This window comes from Leptopilina heterotoma, unplaced genomic scaffold, assembly GCF_015476425.1.
Source record: "Leptopilina heterotoma isolate Lh14 unplaced genomic scaffold, ASM1547642v1 Lhet_120, whole genome shotgun sequence".
In the NCBI taxonomy this organism is placed as follows: domain Eukaryota; kingdom Metazoa; phylum Arthropoda; class Insecta; order Hymenoptera; family Figitidae; genus Leptopilina; species Leptopilina heterotoma.
The window spans coordinates 267,972-292,009 of record NW_025110838.1 but is presented as its reverse complement, the minus strand read 5'-3'; the positions used below and the strand labels follow the sequence as shown (position 1 = coordinate 292,009).

The following is a 24,038-nucleotide window of genomic DNA, read 5'->3' as shown; positions in this document are numbered from 1 at the left end:
TTAAAGAAACTACAAATTTTTCAAATATTCCATGTTAGACCAAAAATTTAAACTTTGACCCCCTCCAGTTTTTATATTTGTTTAAATAAATTAATAATATTTGGTATTTTTAATTGTATCTAATAGGACTACTGTTTTTGCAAAATTTTTACCCGATCCCAAACATTTAAAATTTTGACCTGGGTCACTTAACGTGGAACCCGTCATATATAGTATACCCGAAAACCACTACGGTTTCTAAATAAATTTTCCTTTTATTAAATCTGCAAAAAAAGTTACGTAATTTAGGGATTTCCCTCTTTTTCCAGTCTCGTGCGTCTATAAATAAATATACTGACTTCTATTTTTTTTTCCTCAACTCTATATATCGTAATGTACTCTGATAAAAAGAAGTTGATAACATTTTTAATATTCTCTTTCCGTGTTTTCACAATTGTTATTATTGCGGGAATTTCAAACTTTGTTTGGAATTTCTCTATTTGTAGTTTTCGTGATTCGCGTGTCAAAGAAGAGAAAAAAATTTCTATAAAAGAAGGGAAATTCCTAATTGTGAAATATGAAGAATTTAAAAAAATATGTAATGAAAAATGTATATGAGTATAAAAAATTGTTTTTTTTACTCCAGCGGAGAATATTACGTAATGTTAGTTCTGAAAAATAAAGTGTTTATTACTTTTTTAAATAATAGGGGAAAACTCAAAATTCAGTTGAAGTAATTTAGAAGATTGTGAATGAAGATTTTGCGGAAACGTGATGATAAATAGAAATTAGAGAAAAAAAGAGGCTTTTATCGCGATAAATATATATTATATGTTGGGGGGGGGGGGTTTCTCTCGTTTTCACAACGGGAGATCAAAAATCGAAGGGGAACTCCCTCTGAATTGTTTTGTAAATATATATGTGTGCAAGTGTATATAGTGTGAATACGTCAAGTTTTATTTCTTTTAGTTCAGACGTCTCAGCAGGAGTAAACAACACTGGCGTCACTTGCGCTTGTAACTATATAGTCGCGTACATAGAGGGATTACGAGCATGTTACCCACACAGAAAGTTCTAATGTATATAACCATTAACGGGGGATATCCCGTTCTCGCCTCGAGGCCGAGTCAATGCCAAGAATTCGTTGACACTCAGTCACGTGACATCCGTGACCACGTGAATAATCTATACACAGGTGCGTTACGCATCCGCTATATGAATTCTTTTTTATAATATGTAAATGAAAACAGTAACGCTCGGCTTAATTTACACTTTTTAGATCTTCGCCTTGTTATTTTATTCTTATTCTATATTTTCAAGTCGAAATTCTCTCTACTATGCGTTATAATAAACTCATCCGGAAAAGGGACAAGAAACTTGCTTGGAATAATTGTTTGTAATTATGCTTATTGTTATTATTATTGAGGTAACACTTCACTTTATGTGCGGTCGACGGTTAATTTAATTTTGAATCAAAGCACAAGTCGTTTAATTAAATATAATATACAATTTGTACGGGTAATAAGTGGAAAATAAATCTTTGGTAATTAACAAGAATTCCTTAAAATTACGTAATATATGATTTCTTTCTGATGTAAGAAACCCTATAGTTTTTTTTATAATTCTTTATGAAGTTTTGGAAAAAGTAAATTATATTTAGATTTTACTAATTGCGAGATGATTGTGTTTATTACTGTTATACATAAAAAAAAAGATATTATGCATAAAAAATATTAGAAAAAGAAATATTAGACAAAAAATTCAATACCAGTTTTATAAGATATTCATAATTCCGGTTTTGAAGATTTTTTCCCCCCTTGCTTGTTAGTAATCTTTTTCTTCGAAAATAAAATTAGTCTTATATGGGACATCATTAAAGATGTTTTACTTATCCATAAATCAGTGATAACTAGCCTATTTTTATCTTTAGCTGATAGAAACTCTTCATTAAACAATTCTGAAAACGGAATATATAAAGAAATGAAGGAATCGAGTGAACTGAAATATATTGAACCTAATGGGATAAAAAATTTTTAATGTATGGAAAGCAAAAGAAAGGAAAGAAAACAGTTTTAAATTGAGGAAAATTTCTCTAATAAATAACAAATGATTATTGATTCTTATCAAATAAATTTTAATATATATGCTTGCTCTATTTAGTCTCTCCTCGTTTTCCTCTTTATAAGCTCGTAATTTTTATTATCTGCTTTGCAGATTCCTTGACTCTAAAAAGAAGGAAAGAACACATGTGTTTTTTTTTATCTTTACTGATAAGTAACAATTGAAATAAAAAAGAAATACTTAAATAATGTATTTTTGATATTTAGAACATATTTCACATGATGTGTATGTATATGCATTTAAAATGAAAGTTACGTTCAATATAATCAATTAAATATCCAATTTGACAGACGTATGAGGAAAATATTCTCGTGCGGAAAACGTGGGAACAAGAATTGAGATAAAAGCGTGTACACATGTAATAAAAAAAGGGAGGGAAAAAAAAATTACAGATCAGAAATATCAATACAAACATATATGAAACAAAGGAAATACTTCCTTTTTTCAATAATTTTAATTCTAATTTATGTCAGTATAATAATTAGATTCAATATTGTTATGATTATTATGAGGTCGCGATTTATGTGCGATAACTTTTGGTTTCAAAAATACATCATTTATCGTACTCTCATTTGTGACGATTTGCGCTCGTTTACATGTAAATAAATTTTCTGTCCTTTAATATAGAAAAAATAGGAATTTCACTTGTTTTTTTCTTTTTTGCTATTATATATTCGATATTAGTTTTCGAATGACAGTGACAGACTCTAATTACTCGCATTCATAAAGGAGCACGTGATTCTCGACAGTATATAACGGAAACATATATATATTCAAGGGTTTATTAATAATATCGCACTGACACGCGTGTCACGTGTAACTATCGTAATACCACGTAGGCGTTTGTACCGTTAGACTACAGTCTACAGGTATCTAATTTCCATGGCAAGCCAAATCCGCTCATTAAACGAAAATATTCATCACTATCCTCGCGGGAAAATACCTATCAAATCAATCGCGATTGTACACAAATAAAGTGTATACGTATATTATATTATACATATATATTTTGTACATTAGTGTATACATACATGAGTGTATATATACTTGAGTGTAATTGTACATGTATTTGTATATTAGTGCATATATTTATGTATATTATAAAACCACTGCATATAGTGTAAAATACTCGCGCAGCGACAACGAAGGAAATCTTTTATTTAACGTGAAAACCTGATAAGTAAGGCGAGATTAAATTTAGCATACATTTACAACTGAATGGGATTCGTGACCTTTCTATATAAGAACATTTCTTCTTATTACTTTAAAAGATATGAAAATAGTTGGCTTTTAAATGAACGAGAAAAATTAATTATATATTACCATGTGATAAGGTGAAAATTAATTATTCCTAATTATTCAGATGAATTTCATTTTGTAATTATGTATATTGTACTTTTGTCTGGTGGAAAAGAGATGTATTCTTGTGTATTGGAAGATGAAGAGGGTAATAAATTAAACAAGTGGTTCTATTTTGCAAAAAAGTAAAAAATTATAAATGAGAAAAAAAAATGTTGTTTTAATAATTACATAAAGTAAAATCAAACCTGAACTTACAGATTTTACTTTAGTTCAGTGTTTTTGGCATCAGAACCTCAACAAAATTGTTTTGTTTTATTATTAACTATCAAAGAATACAAATATTCTATATTCAAATGGAATACTTTTGTTTTAAGAAGAAAAATTGAGAGTATATCAGAAGAGGATTTCTTCTCTAAATATGAGATTACTTTTTTTATGGTGCAATTTTAAATTAAATAAAATTTGTGAGAAATTAACTTATTTTTCTCCTCACAATATTTTAGTTTAACTGTAGTAAAAATTATTTTTTTATTGTGATATTTATTCTTGATCGGTTTTACAAACCATTCTTTAGAGCTTTTTTTGAGCATTTTTACTAGAGGTTTTACTATTTTCGGATTAAATTTTACTATGCAAACTGCAAAGTATATTTCAATACTGTTTTTAAATCTGTAAATTTTAGAAATACATCATTTTTACTAAAGTTTACTTCAGAAATAATAGAATTTGAACGTAGTAAAAATTTCCTCGCCACAAAAATAGACGGTTTAGGTTTCTTGTTGACAAAATAATTTTAAATCCACCGAATTCTATGAGAATTAAACTTTTGTTTCTTTTATGTCCGAAGTAGTTAAAAATTTACTTTTAAACGTTTTCGGGTTTATGATTCTGTTACGTAAGCAATTAGTACATCGTTAGTACATAATTATATGTAGAACGTTTTTTTTAAATATCTTCTGCGGAAAACTATTCTATAGAATCAGTAGTCACAAAATTTCTTATAAAATTCATTTTTCAAGAAAAAAAGTTACTGTAAAAAATTATATAGTAACTTTTACTAAATTTACAAAAGAAAAATTGATTTTGTACTGAAATATTTGTACATTTTTGCTGTAAATTCGTAATTTTTAAGTAAATTCTACCATACGAATAATGAAATACGTTTTACTGTAGTTATCACAAAATTTTACTCCGAATGTAGTAAAATTTATTTTCGAAATTAATCAAAATTGCTCGTAGAACTCTCTTAAAAACTGAACCAGTCAACATTTTAATGTATTAATTCAGTGTCTTATAAAAATCAGTCAAGGAAAGCAAAAATGCTTTTTAATTATAGATAAAATTTTTGTTTTCAGCAGTAAGAAAGATTTTCTAGTGACAAATCGGTAATTTTTAACTGATTAAGAAAAATGCCAGTCATTGAATTAAATTTAAGGTGAAATTTTAACTGATTCGAATTTAAAGTAATAGACGCAGTTTTGGTCTCTTTTGTAGACAAATAATTAAAATTTTTGACAAATTCAATGAGAATTGAAGTTTTTGTTTTTGTGGCAATATTTCAATAGGTAATAATTTAACAATTCGAAAAATTTACTCACTTATTTCCTAATTAGGAAATTTATATTTTTTGAATTCATTTTGTCAGTAAATCTATTGTTCAAATTATAAGTAAAAAGAATTTGGAAGATCTCGTGAAACTTTTTTTCTTCAATTTCTCTTATTAATTAATTTCTTAAATATATTATTTTGTATCTAAAAACCTATTATCATTATTACATTTTCATCTCTTTCTCCGCAGGAAACGAATTATTCCCTAATAACTCTACAACTATTTAGTCTGCATTATATTGTACATATTTGTCCTTTTTATTATCAACATTTTGTGGTCTTCTATTTAAAACTCAGAGAAAGTAATTTTCTTCTCGGAAGATTACGACTTTTCGCTCTCTTAACATTTTTATTATAATAAAGCAAATTCTGCTATATGTACGCTCTTGAAGGTATTATACTCTTTAAACATATTTTAATATCAAAAATAAAATTACATTTTCCCATTAATTTTTTCGTTTTATAAGAATTTTTTTTTCCAACAATTGCTTTTGAATAAAAATATTATAATAATATTGTTAATGAAACTTTTGTGGAATTTTTTTTCTGTTTTTGATACTTGCATAACAGTTGTTGACTGTTTCACAATTAAACTTGTAACACACTTTTATTTGTATTGTGTGTGTTTTTTTTTCTTTTGCTCATGAATTGAGTATACAGAATTTTTTTGTCCGCTGTTTCAGCAAAATTATTTATTATTGAATCGATCTAAATGTTTAATGGCTTATAAACATAAAATGCATCTTGTGCTGTTACCACTTGTCAGTTGGGTGCATAAAATCTGCCAGGAGAAAGTATAAATGTGACATGAACGCTCGTAATTAAATTAAAGAAGTACACGACGTGAATATCTTTATGACGCTTCACTTGATTAATACGTACAATGGTTTATTTATATAAACAATTAATTTAAAAAGAAAAATAATTTATGCAACATTTATATTTTTTAGTGAATTTTCAGTAAATTTTCGTAATCTTTTGCTGGTATTTTTTGTGTTTGTTTGTAATTTTTGTATTTTTTGGGTATTTTCTTGTATTTTTTGGTATTTTCTTGTATTTTTTGATATTTTCTTGTATTTTTTTGTATTTTCTTGTATTTCTGAGTAAATTAGAATACAATTGAATAAGAAAATTCGTTTTCTAATGTTACTAATTAGTAAGGAGTCGACGAAAACATTAGTGGAATTTATGTGGGCAATCAATCACTTATTGAAGCAAATCAATGAAAATTTATTCCTCATTGACCACTTAATTGATTAATTATTCGACTCCTAATTAAACTTCTGTTGTTTCATTCACACTTGAATAAATTGCGCGCAATTAACATTTTTTGTCAGAATTTTTTTTTTCTCTTTTTAAGAATAAGAATAAAACTTATCATCATGATGGTTTAATGAAATTCATTCTGGTGTATATACAAAGAAATGGAAAACGATCATTTACTGTTTGAAGCGTAAAAAAGAAGAATTCTTATATAGAGGCCTTAAGTGTAATTAGAATTTAATAGCAAGTGAAGTGAAAGCTCACGGTTAATAGGAAAATGTATTTCAGAAATTCCCATTAGAGCATTTACGGTGCAGAAACTAGATGTGTCGTATCCTAAATAAATTACCAAAGGCGTTGAATTGCATTTAAATTTACTTTTAGAGGCACATCTGCAGAGAATTTTTTTTTTATAGGCGTTTATTTACATTGAAAATGTTAATTTTCTGTTTAACGGAAATGTCCACATTGAATATATATAGTGTGTTAAAGTTTTTGATGGGAGAATATAATTTTTGCAATCAAATCGCCACCACACGGCACAGGGAAGAAATTACGTTCTCTATGTAGATGTTGCATTAAACATAAAATAACTCGAGGTCACGGGAGTGTCTATATAGGCACGTCTAACCATTACGGAGCTTATTTTTTCGCAATCTCTCTTCATTCTCTCTCCATTTTACCACCGTGAAAATCAACTCGCGATCTTTGAATTATATTTGTATAAATGTATGTATATCGAACTTAATATGCGAGAGATTTTAAAAAATGAAAAAAAAAATCTGCGTTATCTCACGACCGCGATTTACTGCCATTAACCTCTTAACGTTGAAAACAACCTCGAGACTTATGCGAACTCTCTGTCAAATACAATAAAAAAAAAGAAAAAAAAGGAGGAACTTTCCTCCTCGTAAAATACACGTTTTTTTTAATGTTTTGATTTTAACTGTTAATTACGACTGTATTCAATATAATTTCGAAAAGTTGTCTCATGGTGCGTTAAAAAGAAAGTTTTAATACTTTTATAACTTGAATTCCATAGATTTTTTTCTTATTTTGCAATTTTATGAGAAAATTTTTTTTATTAGAAAATTGGGAGATTAAATTGACATTTATGATGAAAAGAAAGTCTTAATTTAATTTTACATTTTATTTTTTGTTAAATTAAACAAAACAAAATTTTTCTTTTGAATCGGTTTCTTTTTCCTCTTTAATATTTTCAAAAATTACGGAGCATTTACATTATATTAAAAATTTAAAATAGTATTTAAAATAATAAAAAAATTAATATTTAAAAGTTTGTATAAAAATGATGGTCGATAAGTTCTGAAAGTTCAAATGAATGGAAATATTTTCGAAAATAAAAATTACTTCCATGGAAGAAAGGTTCATCTATACGAACGGCGATAAGTTTCTCTGGAAAAGCGAAAGTCTTAACTGAATAACTAAAAATTTCGCTAATTCAGAAAAATTTGTAGCTACTTCAGGTTTAAATTCAAATTTTATTATAATAATTCTACATCACTGTAAAAAAAAATTAATTACAAAGTTTCTGAATGTTAAATTTAAGTTTTTAAATTTTATTTCAATGAGTATTTTATGAAAATACTTTAAATAAAAAATATTTCGTTTATTTGAACATTAAAAACTTGTAAACCATTAATTTTTTTAATATATACAAAATAAGTTTTTAACAAAATAAGTTAAATTTTTTTAATGTTAAATTTAAGTTTTTAAATTTTATTTCAATGAGTATTTTATGAAAATACTTTGAATAAAAAATATTTCGTTTATTTGAACATTAAAAACTTGTAAACCATTAATTTTTTTAATATATACAAAATAAGTTTTTAACAAAATAAGTTTAATTTTTTTAATACGAGAAATATAAATATCGTTTATTTGAAAGTTAAAAACTTCGGAAGCATTTAGTTTTTTAGGTAGAAATAGAACAATTATAGCAGTGCTGAATTTCCTATTCATTTACTTTAAATGTTTAAATAGGACAATTTTTCCTTTAGAGTAGAATTCTATAAGCAGAAAAAATTTTTAAGGTATAAAGTTTAGTTTAACGTAAGAATAATTTCCTTTTGTCTATTACATGTGGTATAAATATTTATTTTAAATGACGTAAAATTGTTTGAATAACAATCTTTTTTTTAAACAAAGTACATACTGGTGATAAAATTTATCCTTTGTTTTTTTATACTGTTAATACAAATTTTGTATTATTTAATTACAAATGTATCTGTTCTTTTAAAAAAAAATGAAACATGACCTTGAAGTTTTTAAGCTGTTAAGGAAAATTTTTTTGTGAATTTGATTATTTTCTTCTAATATATAGAAAAATAATGAAAGTAAATATTTATTTATGGTTATAATTCAGGGTTGCCACGAGTAAAAAAGAGTCAAAAAGTTCAAAATTTTAGAGAAATATTTATAAATAATGTATTTATTTAGTAAATAATTTTACTTAAAAACTTTTAAAATAATTGAATTTTCGAGTAATTTTGGTAGCAATTTTTATAAATAATTGAATTTAAGAAGTTTCAGTGTCAATATTTGTGAAATATTGAAATATAATAATATTGAATTGTAAAATATTGTTTAATATTGAAATTTGTGAATATATTTCGTTTATTTAAACGTTTAAAACTTTAGATAAATATTTATAAATAATTTAGTGAATAATTTTACTTAAAAACTTTTAAAATAATTAAATTTTGGAGGAGTTTTAGTGACAATTTTTCTAGATAATTGAATTTCAGAAAGTTTTTAATTGAAATTTTTTAATATTTCACTTATTTAATTTTAGAACTTTAAAGAAATATTTACAAATAATTTAGCGAATATTTTTACATTCAAATTTTTGAAATAATTGAATTTTGGAGAAGTTTTTGTAACAATTTTTATAAATAATTGATTGAATAATAATTTTAATAAGAAATTTTAAAACTAATTGAATTTTTGAGCAGTTTCTATTGACAATTTTTATAAATAATTAAATTTCAGATAGTTTTTAAATTTAAATTTTTGAATTTCTTCGGGGAAAATAATAATAGTGATTAAATAATTAGTTTTAAAACAAGTATTGATGTTTTGAATGATTTTAAAAATTGAAGATATTCACAAATTTTTTATAATAAGCATTTGTTTGTGTATCTAATTATTTTTAGAGTGAATCAGAATATTTTTTTTAAGAAAAAAGTTTAAATTGTTTTGAAATCAGGGGAAAAACAATATCAAATTTTTGTAGCAATCTTGATAATTTTAAAACAACTTTTGAATAATAATTTCGAATAAACTGTAAATATTCTAAAGAAAATTTTGATGATCTAGTAAACGGAATTATTTCCATTACCTTAAAATGTGTTTAAAGTTGACTGTGAGTTGTTTATGAACGGTAGAACGTTTAATTAGCTTGGCAAGTCATCCATCGAAAGATTTTCTATCTTAAAATGATTAAAAATGTTCTAATTTCCTCGTTCAATGATCTGTCCTCGTCCTCGATAAGGTCAGATGCTTCTCTCAGATCGCGATTATATACTTGTGTCATAAACAAGAAGTTCGGATAGAAAAAAAAAATTTCACTGTACACTTTATTTGTTTAAAACAGTTCCTTTTTTTTAAACATAGTCTTTGAGAAAAAAACACAGTTCTTTAAATATTATTAAAATTCACCAATAAATAAAAAAAATATCCTTGAAATGGAAGGAAGAGTGTATTTTAATATCCAAATTTTCAAAAATAGTTCTTAAAAATTCTGTCTTCTATTTTAAAACACGCATTATCCTTTTAATTCGATGTACTGCCTGTCGTCGTAGCCTCAGCGATGAAATTGGCTGCATTTCAACAATTTTCCCCAATTCTAAAAAAAAAAATAATAAAATTAAAAAAAATTTTAAAACGCGAATATTATATATTTAATATAAGGATTGTTGTATATAAGCTATCAAAAAAATTTATATATAGCAATTTTTCGACAATCTCGTTAAATTTAACACCCATTCGAGTGCAAGGTTCATGTATGATTAGTTTATCAGACGAGAGAGTTTCGAGAAATTTCGATTAGGTACTTTGCAAATAAATCTGCATTAATATTCGAATTTGATCCACTTGCTTGTTTGTTTGATAAAGTATCAACAAAACATTCTCAAGGTTGTTCGAGGTTTTTTTTTCTTTTTTATTAAATATTATATAAATCATTTACGATTTTTAATTAAAATGGTGTTTTTTATGATTTGTTTATTCAATTTTTAATGAATTGTTTGTATTTTGAGTTTGAAAAAAAAGAAAAGAAATATATACTGCAATGAATTGAAATTGAGTGAAAACTTGTTACAAGAAACAAAAACTTTGTAAGTCTTAATTAATGAGTATATGGCAGTCTCGATATGAATTCATGAATGAAAAGAGATTCTCATGTATGAATCGCGGGAATCAACAGTCTCTGATTGCAGACAACTCGGCTGTGAATCCGCCTTTTGCTGCCTCGAGAGAAAATTAAAGTTCCCAGAAAAAAAGTTTAGGAATCAGGAAATTAGTAGGTTGAATTGTGAAAACCTTTCGAAATGATATATTATTTAGGCACTTGCTACTGATACTGAACATTTTTTTTGTTTATTGTTATTAATTATTTTTTGATATTATTATATTATTATTATTATCATCATTAACATTTTTATTTTTATTAATATTATAATAATAATAATAATTATTATTATTAATATTTATACTATTTTTATTATGTCAGAAAATAGATTTTTTTATTAGTTTCGAATTAAATTTCTATTTAAAATTAAATTTAAATTAAATAAAATTAAATAAAATCAAATAAAAATTGAATTAAATTCAATTTACAATTCAACTAATTATATTGTAATTTTTAACCGATACTTTATTTTTCAGGTGCATTGGACTCATGATAAGTCGAAAAACTGAGTTTTCAAAAGGAGATAATCAACGTAAATTGTAAGTTAATGAAAAAAATTATTATTTTTTATACACAAAAAAAAGACGAACATTAAATTTTTGCTCTTACTTTTATTGTATATGATAAAAACGAGGATAAAAATTTCTGAACAAAAATTCTCGTTTGAAAACTGAGACTTGGGGAAGAAATGTTCATAAAAAGGGAAAAATTTTTCATTTTGAAAATATTTATAAAATAATTAAGGAATAGTTTACAATTCGTTATAATCTATTTACAGCATTTTTTTTTTGGTGTTTTTTTAATAACATTTTCTATAAACAATTATTAATATTCAAAATTTGAAAAAATTATTATAGAATCGAAAAATTGGAGCATTTTTCAATTATATTTAATTAAAATAGAAAATTTTTAGCGTTGATGTAAAATAAATTACAAGTTTCAGTAACACGTTTGTTTGACGTTCCCATCAATTGAGTGTAAAACTGACTGGAAAAAAATTCGTTTTAAATTATTTGACACTTTATTGACGGAGTAAAAATGACGTTTTACACAATGGTGTGATAAAAGGTGGATTTTTTTTTTTTGAAAAGTTAAAAAACTTTTCTAAATTTTTTTTTGAATATATTTTTAAAAATGATGGTTTTTTCTTTTAAATAAAATACAGAAGAATATTTAACTTTGACAGGAAAGCATTTTGTGAAAATTTGTCAATTTTGTGAAAAGCGTGAAATGAGTGCGCTTTTTTGTTCGACCATCAAAATTTGGGTTTGTTCGAAAAAAAAGAATGGATTTTTTCTGCCTTGAATAAAAGCGAAAAATGGTTTTAAGCATTTTGAAATTATTAACAGTTTGGGAAACAAAGGATCAAAATTTTGATTTTATTTATTTATTTATTTATTTATCAAAATACATCCCCGCGGTCCTACAAAGAACCATAAATGGGTTACAAAAGAAAAAATAGAATTGAACAAAAAAATGTGTTTATAGAAAAGCTAGTACAAAAAGCACAACAATTTGATTTTGTTAATTGTTTTAGAAATAACCTAGAGAGCCTCGGACAAAGTTTCTTATCAAATGTTTATCAATTAATAATGAGGGATTTATTGTTGAGTAGCAGCGGCGACTTTTTGATAAGAGAAACTGAAATAAGTGACCAATTAATGAAGGATTATTATATCAGTAAATAAGAGAAAGGACTATTGACACTATAAACGATTTGCTTTTATAGAAAATAGATCATTGCAATTTGTTAACATGAAGCATAATGAAGATCAGTTTGAGAGATTGCAGAATTCAAGTGACATTTATGTCATATATTCATTTATGGATCGTAGAACTTTTTTTAGATATTATAATAAGAATGTGAAAGTATAAAATAGGAAAGTTAGTTACTTAAAGTTAATTAATTAATTAATTAATTAAATCAAATTAAATTGAATAATAAAATTGATTGGTAGAAATATTTATTTACAAATCAATTAAATTTTTTGAATTATTTCCTTTTTTCATTTATTCGAATTTTTCATTTACACACGTAACACTTAAAAAACAACTTTCGTTCTTTATTTTTATTTTTAATTAGTATTTATCACATTAATTATCCAAATTGATAATATAGTTACAAATTTATTATTTTTCTCCTTTTTGTAAAAAAAAAAACGAAAGAAACAAGTGAACTTCATGGTCATCGAGTAGGATAAGCTTTTGCAAAAGTTGCATAACTGATAATAGGAAGTTTTGTTTGATCGTAGCTGTTTATACTATTCTTAATCAATCACGTATCAGGAAACAGTATTTAATTCTTCAGCTTGTCTGTCACATCGTTTTTTTTTCTCTTTAATTCTCGAAACAATATTTCACTATAGATTCTTTTTATTCTCTTGATTCTCTCGAGTTATTTAAATAATCTACGGAGATTGTTTTTTTTTTGTGAAGTTAAAAGTTACGAAAATAATTTGTAATGATAAATAAGTTATTGATAAAAATTGTACTTCGTTCGAATCGTATCTTCAAAATAAAAGTGAATTGCGTTTGTTTTCTCTAATATTTTGAATTTGTTTTTTTAGAAATTAAAAATTTTCTGTGTATTTCAAATTCGGTGTACAATAAATAAATGCGGAATTTCTATTTTTTGATGGTTAATTATATTTTATCTTCTATTATTTTCTTTAAATACTCTTTTCTTTATTACGTTTTTGATATTTTTTTCTTTTATTCATAATATTCTTTTTTTTTTTTGTTCTGGGAAATTTATTTTGTATTTTCGATTAAAAAACTTTGTGAGGGAAATAATCGTAAAAATTTGTCCTCTTCTTTTTTCTCGGGTTTTTATTTTTTCGAGTTGTATTACTCGCAGGGGTACATTTTCTCCAAATCATGCAATTTATATCACTCAAGGAGAAAAAATCAATAATCCAGGAAACTTATTTCAATTTCGGACCTCTATAAATCAGGATTTCATTTCAAATATCTCCCCTTGAAAGATTAGGATTTACATAAGAAATGGCCTTGTTAAAAATTATAGATCCAAATTATTGAGTTTAGTTGAAAATTGATGAATTGTTTATATATGAAGATTGTTACATGATTGCCCTGCTTCAATCTCTCGCTAAAACACTGTTATTTTCTCTAATCCCGTCAAGACTCAGGAAATCATGTTTTACTTGTGGAAAATATCTGTCGAGTGGAAAAAGAATGGAAAAAAAGGATTTTTTTTTTAAATCTGTCAATTGTATTTGGGATTATTTGGAAAATAATAGAATCGAAATTTGAAAATAGAGAAGTAATTATTAAAAATAATTTTTGTCTTCAATTCTGTTTTTTTTTCAATAAAAGTGCGCAGGGAAAATATTCAGGAAGATTTTGAAGTAGCATTTTGATCGTAGCGCGTCGTTTTTAGCATGGCCGAGTGAATACATTAATTCTAGCCGTGAGGTTAGTTATTTGCTCGGAGAAAGTGACTGTGTGCGAGAAATTTGTAATCCGGGTTCTCTGACAATGGCTGATCGAAGCGAGCAACAACATATGGGATTAAAATGCCGTGAGTGGAATGTCGAATCATGAAAGAAAAGACAAAATCAAAAAAATGAAATAAAATAACACTTGAAAATAAAATTTAGTTTTGAAAAATAATTTTTACTCAAAAGAATTGATAATATATATATATATATACACACACGGGGTCACTAAACTGTTTAACGCCACACAAGATTGCGATGGGGATTCTCAGGATCACCGGGGAATCCCATTGGCAATCTTGGCATAAATATCGTGCAACCAGTTTTACGGTCGTGAAAAAAATAACTGTCTTCATATATAAATAAATACATATTTTTTATCTATGAAAAAAAATGTTTATTTATATTTAGAGACAATTCAGACGGAAATAGAACAATTTGTTGTTTGACAAATGGAAAAATAGTTGAAAATTTTGTTTACGATTAAATAATGTAAATTTACTTCATTTGTGAATTTACTTTATTTTTTAATAAAATGAAAATTTACTTTATTCACGAAATAGAATTTATTTTATTTTTGTAGAAAATGTGTTCCTAAAGTTCTGAGCGTTCGAACAAACGAAATTTATTCGTTTCTTTGAAATTAAAATTTTATTAGAATTATTTTTTGTCACGTGTCAAAAATATAATTAGAAACGTTTTTTAGTGTTGAATTGAAGTTTTTTTTGTGTTTTTATTACAATCGGTAATTTATGAAAATATTTTCAATGACAAATATTTTGTTCGTTTGAACGTTAAAAACTTGTTGATTAGTAACAATGAAAATTTACTTTATACATTTAAATAAAGTCAAAATTTACTTAATTTTTAAATAAAATGAAAATTTACTTTTGAATAAAATAAAAATTTACTTTTGAATGAAATGAAAATTTACTTTATTTTTGAATAAAATGTGTTCCTAAAGTTCTAAACGTTTTCACGTGAACGAAATTTATGTATTTCTTGTTCAAACAAAAGTTTATTAGAATAATGTTTCGTCACTTGTCAAAACAATTATAAATACAAAGTTTCTAAGAGTTAAATTTAAGTTTTTAGTTTCTACTGCAATCAGAAATTTATGAAAATATTTTTAATGAAGAATATTTCTTTGAATTGAACGTTCAAACTTGCGGATCATAATAGGAAATTTACTTCATTGTCAAATGAAATAAAAATTAAGTTTATTTTTGAATAAAATAAAAATTCATTTTACTTATTTTGAAATAAAAGAAAAAGTGTTGTTTGCAAAATGGTTTTATACGATAATTATCGAATTCAAGTTAAGTTATGATAAGTGAAAAATATTGAAATAAAATTGCATGCTCTCCAAATTTAATTTAGTGAAATGTCGTCCAGTAATTCAAATTAGTCAAATTTTCTACTAATTTTTAATAAACTTTAATTACACTCTTAATTTGAATTAGTAAAAATGTTTACTAGGATTAGAAAAAATGTTTACTATTTTGAATTAGATAACTGACTTTTTGCTTTTTAGTAAATTTTACTAATAAATCAGTAGAAATTATGGTTTATTTTTAAAATTTACTAATTCAAAAGCAAAAAGTCAGTCACTAATTCAAATTATAGTAAACATTTTTACTAATTTGAATTTAGAAAATACCACATTTAGTAGTTTCAATTCTTTTTCGAATTTTAACGAAAAATTACTAAAAAATAGTAAAATTTTTTACTAATTTAAATTATTGGACGATTTTTCACTAGTTCTGATTAGTGAGAAACTTTTTTTAAAATTCATACAATTTGTTCTTTAAATTTAACTTAGTGAAAATTGATCCTAATTCACAGTATGAAGAATTTTTACAAATTTTTAGTCATTTTTCACTAAAAAGTTTATCAAAAAAACTGCTAAACAAAATTGTAATCTCTAAATTTGAATTAGTTAGAAATAACTTTTTGATAGTAAGAAGTCAGTCACTGACTCAAATAGTAATTAATTTGTAATAAAAAATAGTAATTACTAATTACTAATTAAATAGTTAATAATAACTAATTATTAGTTACATTTACTTTCAGGTTAGGTTAAAATAACTGAAACTTTTGGTAACTAATCAAATTAGTAAAATTTGACTACTTTTCTAGTTATTTATTTACTAATAATGATTAATTAATTTTTAACGAATTCAAACCTAATATTTGTAAAAATTAGCATTACTAATGTGAATCAGTTTCTCAATTTTCACTAGATTTAGAGAATCGAACTTTTTTTTAATTTTACTAAGAGAGGAAAATATTTTTTTTTCCAGAAATGAAATTCACTTTTGTAAAATTGAAAATTAACATGAATTAAAATTGAAATCAACTGTAAATTGAACATTTAGCTAATAATTTCGATTCAGTATTAGAATACTTCCCGTATAGCTAATAATTTTGAAACTGGAGTAGAGCGGAAATTATTTTTTCAAATTGACGTCATGGATTTTTAGTGAAGATTCCGCTTCCTTGAATTGAAAATTAATGCAAATAGAGAAGGATCGGCTTATAAGAATCCTTAAGTAATTTTATTCAAATTGAATGAATTTAATTTCGAGGATGATCAAGAATAAAATGATTAACAATATAAGGAGGTGAATTGCAACTTGCTTTTCACTTGAAGGACACAAAAAGTAGAGAGTAATTATATTTTCCCTTCTTATTCGAGAAAAGTGGCAGGTTTCCTATTTGTTGCCAACGGAGCACATCTTGTTTTCTTCTCCACAACTACATGTTTCTTAATTATAGACTAACATTTTTATAGTACCGTTTCAAGTTCAGAAAATGAATTTTGCTTTCACATTATTTCTATAGACTCTATTTACGTTTCTCTTCCTTAAAGAAGAAACTTGATGTTTTACGACTACTGGAAGCATTTCATTTATCTATATACGTTTTGTAGTTTTTTTTTCTTTTCAATTCTTTTCGTGTCACACAAATTTTGATTATAAACTTTTATAATGACTTTTTGTACGTGTGTAATATCAAACGTACCGTTAATTTGTCAGCTTCTCACGTAAAAAATTTTTTATTTTCACGTAAAATATCTTCAAGTTGTTGTGATGATATTTAAAAACACTTAAGAGTCTTTCTTGTATTATTAATAATTTGTTGTTTATTTATTTATTTATTTTTTTTTGATAAACAAATGAAAACGAAACGAAGACACTTTTTTTTAACACAAAAATTGAACGCGACGTGATTGTCACTGGTTTAATGGATCAATGTGCTCCGAGCAAAGACGAACGGGTCTCAGCTGACCGAGCGCCCGATACGGACTGACTATAACTGTAAACGACTACTTGTTGCGGGTATTCCCCTGCCATCCCCTCGATCCACTCCACCATCACCCACTAGGTTGACTCCCCACCAATACACTCGTGGTACACTCGTTTTGTGCATAACTCCCTTCAAACCAGTTCCATTGCCACCTCCGGGTCCACCTGTGTTTTCCCTAATGCATTCCTGATCTGGTTCCACCTGTACCACTCGACGAGTTTCGGCCAAAAAGCTTTAACTTTTTTTTTTGAGAGTATCATTTTTAAACTCTCCTCGAAACTCTTCGCTGTTGAAGACAACAACAGGTCGAGTGCATTTTTTCCCCTTACTGGAAATAACAGAGGAATATATAGGGAGGGAGGTCACGTCCTAGATATAGACATGGAAAAGGATTTTTAATGTTTTATGAGGTTTTAGAGAGAAGTCTAGTAGGAATTTTCGTCAGCTATATATATGTTAGATTTGAGCTTAAAATCTAGACGTAATACACGGAGAGAAATTTGAACCGTAAAAGACAGTGTCTAATTCAGAAGGTTAAAAGAGGGGGAAAGTTCACGGTAAATCTGAGTGATTTCACCGAGTTTTTCCATTCACGAATCGCAAGTGGCAGTGACAGTAACCGTCAGAGAGCGCTACATCTTGTAGAAAATTATGATGAGTTTCCATTCATCGCCTAAGACTCTGATCACACCGTGATTTTACGTTCAACCTTCTCTCCGTGTATGAGGTTTTATATTGGCAAAAATTTTTTGATTATTCTCTACTCTTTAAATTTAAATTAGTGAAGTTTGATTTAATTATCAGAAGAGTTCTACTAGATTGCTAAAACCCACAATTTTTCTAAGGATTGAGACAAAAAAACGAATCAAAAGTGTTGCGAAACAACATTTTGATTCGTTATTTTGTCTCAATTTAAAATCCTTAGGAAAACAGTGCCAGAATTGAGTTACTGATAATTATTATTATTATTTTGTCCCAGGAAAAACATGAGAACAATGATTTAAAAAGTACAATACAATTCCTAAAGTTCTAAAGTTGAATAACAATTATAAAGATAAAAAATTTTAACAATTTTTGATAATACAACAGAAACAATCATAAAACTAAAAAACAGACTATCTATGCTAGTTTTAAGAAAGCATAAGTCGAACAACTGCAGATTTGTACCTATTAAATAGAATAAAATTTATTTCGACACAAACATAGAGCAGAATAAAAAATTAACATTAAAATACTATGAATAAAATTGTTAAAATTAATAGAAGAGAAATAAAAATACATATTTTAATTATTAAGAGCTAACAAATATATAAAAAGATTGAACCTAAAAATACGAATACTTTTTGCATTATAGTTACTGTCTAAACTTAAATTAGTTAAAAAGAACTGATTGTCAGATAAGGAAGAATCAGACGGACAGTCAAATCAAAAGTTAGTCCAATGTCATAATTTCGTAATTTAAAAGAAAAACACAAATTAAATTTTAAATTCGCCTCGGTGAAAAGGCGAAGAATTTAATTTTGAAGATTTAAAACGATTGAAAGTTGCATTTGAATAAAAATTACAATTTTCTGTCAATAAGAAACATTTGTTAAATTTTAGGTTATGCTACTAAAATTAGTTATTATTGACAAAAAAATTATAAATTTTATTCAAATATAACTTTAAAATATTCAAAATGTAGAAAATTAAATTCCTTACACTTCTACCAGAAGGATTTAAAAGTTTAATTTGATCTTTTCTTTTAAAATACGATTTTTTTGCCAATGAATGAGTCAATTTTAAATTAATTTGAAAGCAAAAAGTTAGTGACTGATTCAAATCCGTTAGAATTTTAACTAATTTTTATTTTGGGTGTTAGTAAACGAAATGTCATTCACTGATTTAATTTAGTAAAAAAATAGATTAATTTCTCCACTTGTAGTGCAAATTATTACTATTTCCATCAGTTTTTTTAAATTAACGTTAATATTACTAATTATTAATTATTAAATAATAAATATTTATGAATAATAATTTATAAATTTGCTCTCTAAATTTGAATTAATAAATTTTGACTATAAGTAGAGTCTTAATTGCTATAGCAAGAATTAAGTTACTGATAATTAGTAGAAATTTACTGATGCAGTTAGTAAAGTGATGGTTAATGATTCAATCAGTTAATCAGTTAATTGATTTATTAGTTAAAAATAAATGTACTTATTGGATTAGTAATAATTCTACTAATTTAAATTTAGAGAGTGAATCAGTTAAAATATTTTTACTTTTTTTTACTTCTTTTCCAATAAAATTAAAAATAATTCTTCGAAAATATTTCTTTTATACATTGTACAGAAAAATCTTGAATCTATTCCTCTTGCGTGACATTTTCAATTATCAAAATGAGTATATAGAGCGCTAAATACATATTTTATTTAAAGTGTCATTAATTGTTAGATTATGATAGGTTGCATTGTAAGGCATTTGAAAATTATCGTTATTTTTTTTATTTTTAAGACAAATTTAAATATTTTTTTCTTTAATTATTAAATATATTTATTTTTAATTTTTCTTTCAAACGAAAAAAGGGTTTAGATACATAGAGAAACAATAAAGATATTTTGATAAATAAAAAAAGGAAAAATCTTTTAAAGTAATAAAGAAAATCTTTGTTAAACAATTTCGTGACTTTAAAATATAAAACGCTATCATGATAAAAATATTAAAGTTTTATTTTGTTAAAAAAATTTATATCGCTTATTGTCTTGCATTTAATTTTGTTGTAAATTTGTCTTTAGTTTTGCACGATTTTTGGAAAGAGTATATTCAATGTATATTAGGTATTGAAAATTTTTATGATACTTAAAATTTATTAATATTAGATAAAATATAATTGTTCTTTAAAAAAATATTGATTACTCTTATGGAAGTTTTATTTGGAAAATTTTATTTTTAAACTTTTTTTATTTAAATATTAATATTTAGTTTATTAATATTAATATATTGACTAAATAATATATGATTAAATATATTATTAATTTAGGTATATAATTATATATTGTATTATATTAGTTAATGTATCAAATATATTAAAGAATTTGTTTCATTAATTTAAACTTTCAGTAAATAAATAAATTAATATTTTGAATATAAATCTAAGTATATACATATAAACATAATTGAATGTCAATATGTTTATATTTATATTAAATTATGTTTATACCTATGTTATTTTAAATAACGTCTTTTTGTCAACAAGTTTGCCTTTCGGGAAAATTTTAATCAGTAAATGAAAATTTTACATGTTTGCAGTATTTAAAAATTTGTTTGGAGAATTGAGGCTTAGCAGTTTTTATTTTTTATCGTGAATCGAAGTCATATTTTTTGTTAACGAACGTTGTTCATGACTTTTCCCATCCTTGGCAAGATAAGAAAGACAAATATGAATAAGTATGTTAAATGAAAAAATTTGTAAAGAAGCCCCCTTGTATGCATATCAACTTAGTAAGTAAATAAAAATATTGGTGTTCTCTCGGCAGGAGGAGGAGGGAGGTTCAATACATAAACAGTAAAATAATTTAAATTTCCAAAAAGTGATTCGATATTTTTTTTAAATTTACCTGCTTCAGTTTTTTTCTTTTTTTTTTGTAAGTCATTTATCCTTGAACCGTTGCGATAACAAACACAGGTAATTTCTGTTATGTGTTAAAAGCAAAAAAAATATATGGGTAGCAATATTTCTGTTAGTTTTTTAATATTAAAAAAAGTTACTTTTTTGTTTTGGTTAATTTTTTATAAAGGTGATTATTTTTACATGTGTCTGTAAGAACAATACGTTTAAATGAACGATAATTTTTATTGATGTGGATATTTTAAAAAAATTACCGACTAGATTAAATAGGAGAAACAAAATTTAAGAGTTTTAAAAATTTTATTCTTTCATTTTATTTATTTATTTATTAATATGCATTTTATAGTCGCTTCGAAACTATAAATTTTGATTGATTTGATTTAATCAAATAAATTTTATTTTGATCAAATAAATTTTATTTGGTTCTGCCAAATTCTATTTGGTTCTAACAAATTCTATTTGGTTCAAATAAACATTTTATTGGTGACAAATAAAATTTTTATTTGACTGAAATAAATTTGTTGATCTGGGTTGCCGCACAGATCAAGGAATTCAGGGAAAAATCAAGGAAAATAAAATTGGTCAGGGAAATCTAGGAAAAGTCAGGAATTTTTAGTAAAAGTACTGGAAAAAATTGAATTTTTAAAATTGATGAGAAAATTTACAGAAATTCAATTATTTACAAATTTTTTAAATAAATTTCTTGGAAATAATTCAATTATTTTCATAAGTAATAAAATGTTCACAGGAATTCAATTATTTAAAATAAAAAATTTCATAAAATTTTTCGAAAAATAAAAATTATTTAAAAAGATTTATTTAAAATTCGTCGCAAGAATTCAATTATTTAAAAAAATTTAACAAAGTTCTTGTCAAGAATTCAATTACTTTTATAATTATTAAAATTTTTCACCGAAATTCAATTATTTTTATAAACTTGAATAAAATTCGTTTCAAGAATTCAATTATTGATATAAATAATCAAATTCTTCACAGAAATTCAGTTATTTTTATAAACTTGAATAAAATTCGTTGGAAGAATTAAATTATTTTCAAAAGTAATAAAATTTTTCGCAGAAATTCAATTATTTTCAGGAATTTTAATAAAACTCTTTGCAAAATTCAATTATTTTCATAAATAACAATATTCATCACAAGAATTCAATTATTTTTAAATGTAATAAAATTCTTTGCAAAAAATCAATTATTTTCAAAAGTAATAAAATTTTTCGTAGAAGTTCAATTATTTTCAAAAGTTTAAATAAATTTCATTGAAAAATTTCAATTATTTTCAAAAATCTTTTTTAATTTAATGATTATTTACAATTTTAATAAAATTTCCCAAAAGAATTCAATTATTTAAAAAAAAAAGTTGAAAAAATTCTACGCAGACATTCAATTATTTTCATAAATAATAATAAATTTAATTATTTAAAAAATAATTGGCATACATTTTTTCAAAAACAAGTTGTTCATTTTATGACCATTTAGCTTCCTCAATATATAAAAATTGCGGTTTTGCAAACTTTTGAAAAACTATGTACAAAAGGGTTCGTCCAGAAGATTTGTTAAAAATAAAATTATATAAATCATTTATAATTTATAAGTTGTTATATAAATATTCGGTGAAATTTACACTTTCATTTGCCAATTGCTTCTATTTTATGATAGAATAATCATTTCAAAATATTAATATTAATATTAAATTAATTATGAAAAAATACAAAATTTGAATTTTTTGTGAAAAAAAAAATATTTATTAATTTTATAAATATTGATAAAATATATACTTTGTATACATCAATCGATTCGTTTTCTTGTCAGGAATGTAATTTTGAGAATAATTAATGAAAATATTAACAAATAAAAAAATTATTTCAAAAAATACAAAAAAAAATTTTTTCTGAATTTTAAAAAAATTGTATAAAAAAAAATTTTGTAGATATTTTTGAAAATCCTTGTGTCAGATTTTTGGTATTAATGACTGCAATAAACCTGCAAAATTTCAGGACAATTAAAAGTTTTTTTTTGTAAAATTCTTGGCAATAATTCACTTATTTTCTTAAATAATGAAATTTTTTACCCAGATTCAATTATTTTCATAAATTATAAATTCTTTTTAGGAATTCAATTATTTTCATAAATAATAAAACTCATCGCAGAGTTTCAATAAAATAATTATTATTTTGAATTTAGTTAAATTCCTCGAAAAATATAATTATTCTTAAAAATTTTATTAAAATTTGTCAAAAGAATTCAATTATTTAGAAATTTCTTGTTAAAATTCTTTATGAGAATTCAATTTTAACAAACATTCAATTATTCAATAAATGATTTATTTTTTAATTTAAATAATTGGAATTCTTCTAGAATTTTCTAATAAAAATTGATTTAAAAATGAATTACGGAATAATCGATTTATTACATACTTATAAAAATAATTGAATTATTGCAAAGAATTTTATTACATTTTTTTAAATAATTGAATTTTTTTGAGAAATTTTACTACTTGTAAAAATAATTGACTTCATGCAAAGGATTTTATTTGGATTTTTGTAAATAATTAACTTTTTTTTGAAAAATTTTATGGTTATTTTAATTATTACAAAACATGAAGAAGGCAATCATTCCGAGTCTTCGACTCGGAATAATAATAATAATAATAATTATATTATAATACCGTAAGTGAGGCTAAATTCGCTCAATTTTTCAATTCTTTTTTAAATAACTTCGGGAAACGATGAAAATAAACATTGGCACTGAAAATATATAATCTTTAATCCTTTATGTTTCCTATTACTGCATAAAGAAATTAAAATATGTTGCAGAAAATTATTTATAAGCCGTTTTTTGTGAGCGACTTTACCTTTAAATGATGGGTAAATTCGCTCACCATTATTATTCTGGCAAAATATATTATAATCTGCAAAAATGAAACTAAATATTCTTTAGAATC

At 24.4% G+C, this 24,038-nt stretch overlaps 2 protein-coding genes across 11 annotated transcripts in view; one reads left to right on the top strand and one right to left on the bottom strand.

The window, feature by feature from the left end:
- The window catches only part of LOC122510009 (class A basic helix-loop-helix protein 15-like), a 37,408-nt gene extending 19,908 nt beyond the window's left edge, over positions 1-17,500 (bottom strand). Inside the window, exons 1-2 of one of the 2 annotated variants that reach the window (XM_043624391.1) lie at positions 17,188-17,500; positions 9,635-10,141 (exon numbers count right to left, since the gene is read on the bottom strand). The gene's annotated coding sequence lies outside the window, so the exon portion shown is untranslated. The remainder of the gene's footprint in view (positions 1-9,634; positions 10,142-17,187) is intronic. The other variant, XM_043624396.1, reaches the window with a different exon arrangement.
- The window catches only part of LOC122509963, a 253,775-nt gene that overhangs the window by 29,449 nt on the left and 200,288 nt on the right, over positions 1-24,038 (top strand). For 8 of the 9 annotated variants that reach the window (XR_006302396.1, XR_006302400.1, XR_006302397.1 and 5 more), the window contains one exon: positions 11,182-11,244. The gene's annotated coding sequence lies outside the window, so the exon portion shown is untranslated. Of the gene's footprint in view, positions 1-2,268; positions 3,281-11,181; positions 11,245-24,038 lie in introns of those variants that run through there. The other variant, XM_043624341.1, reaches the window with a different exon arrangement.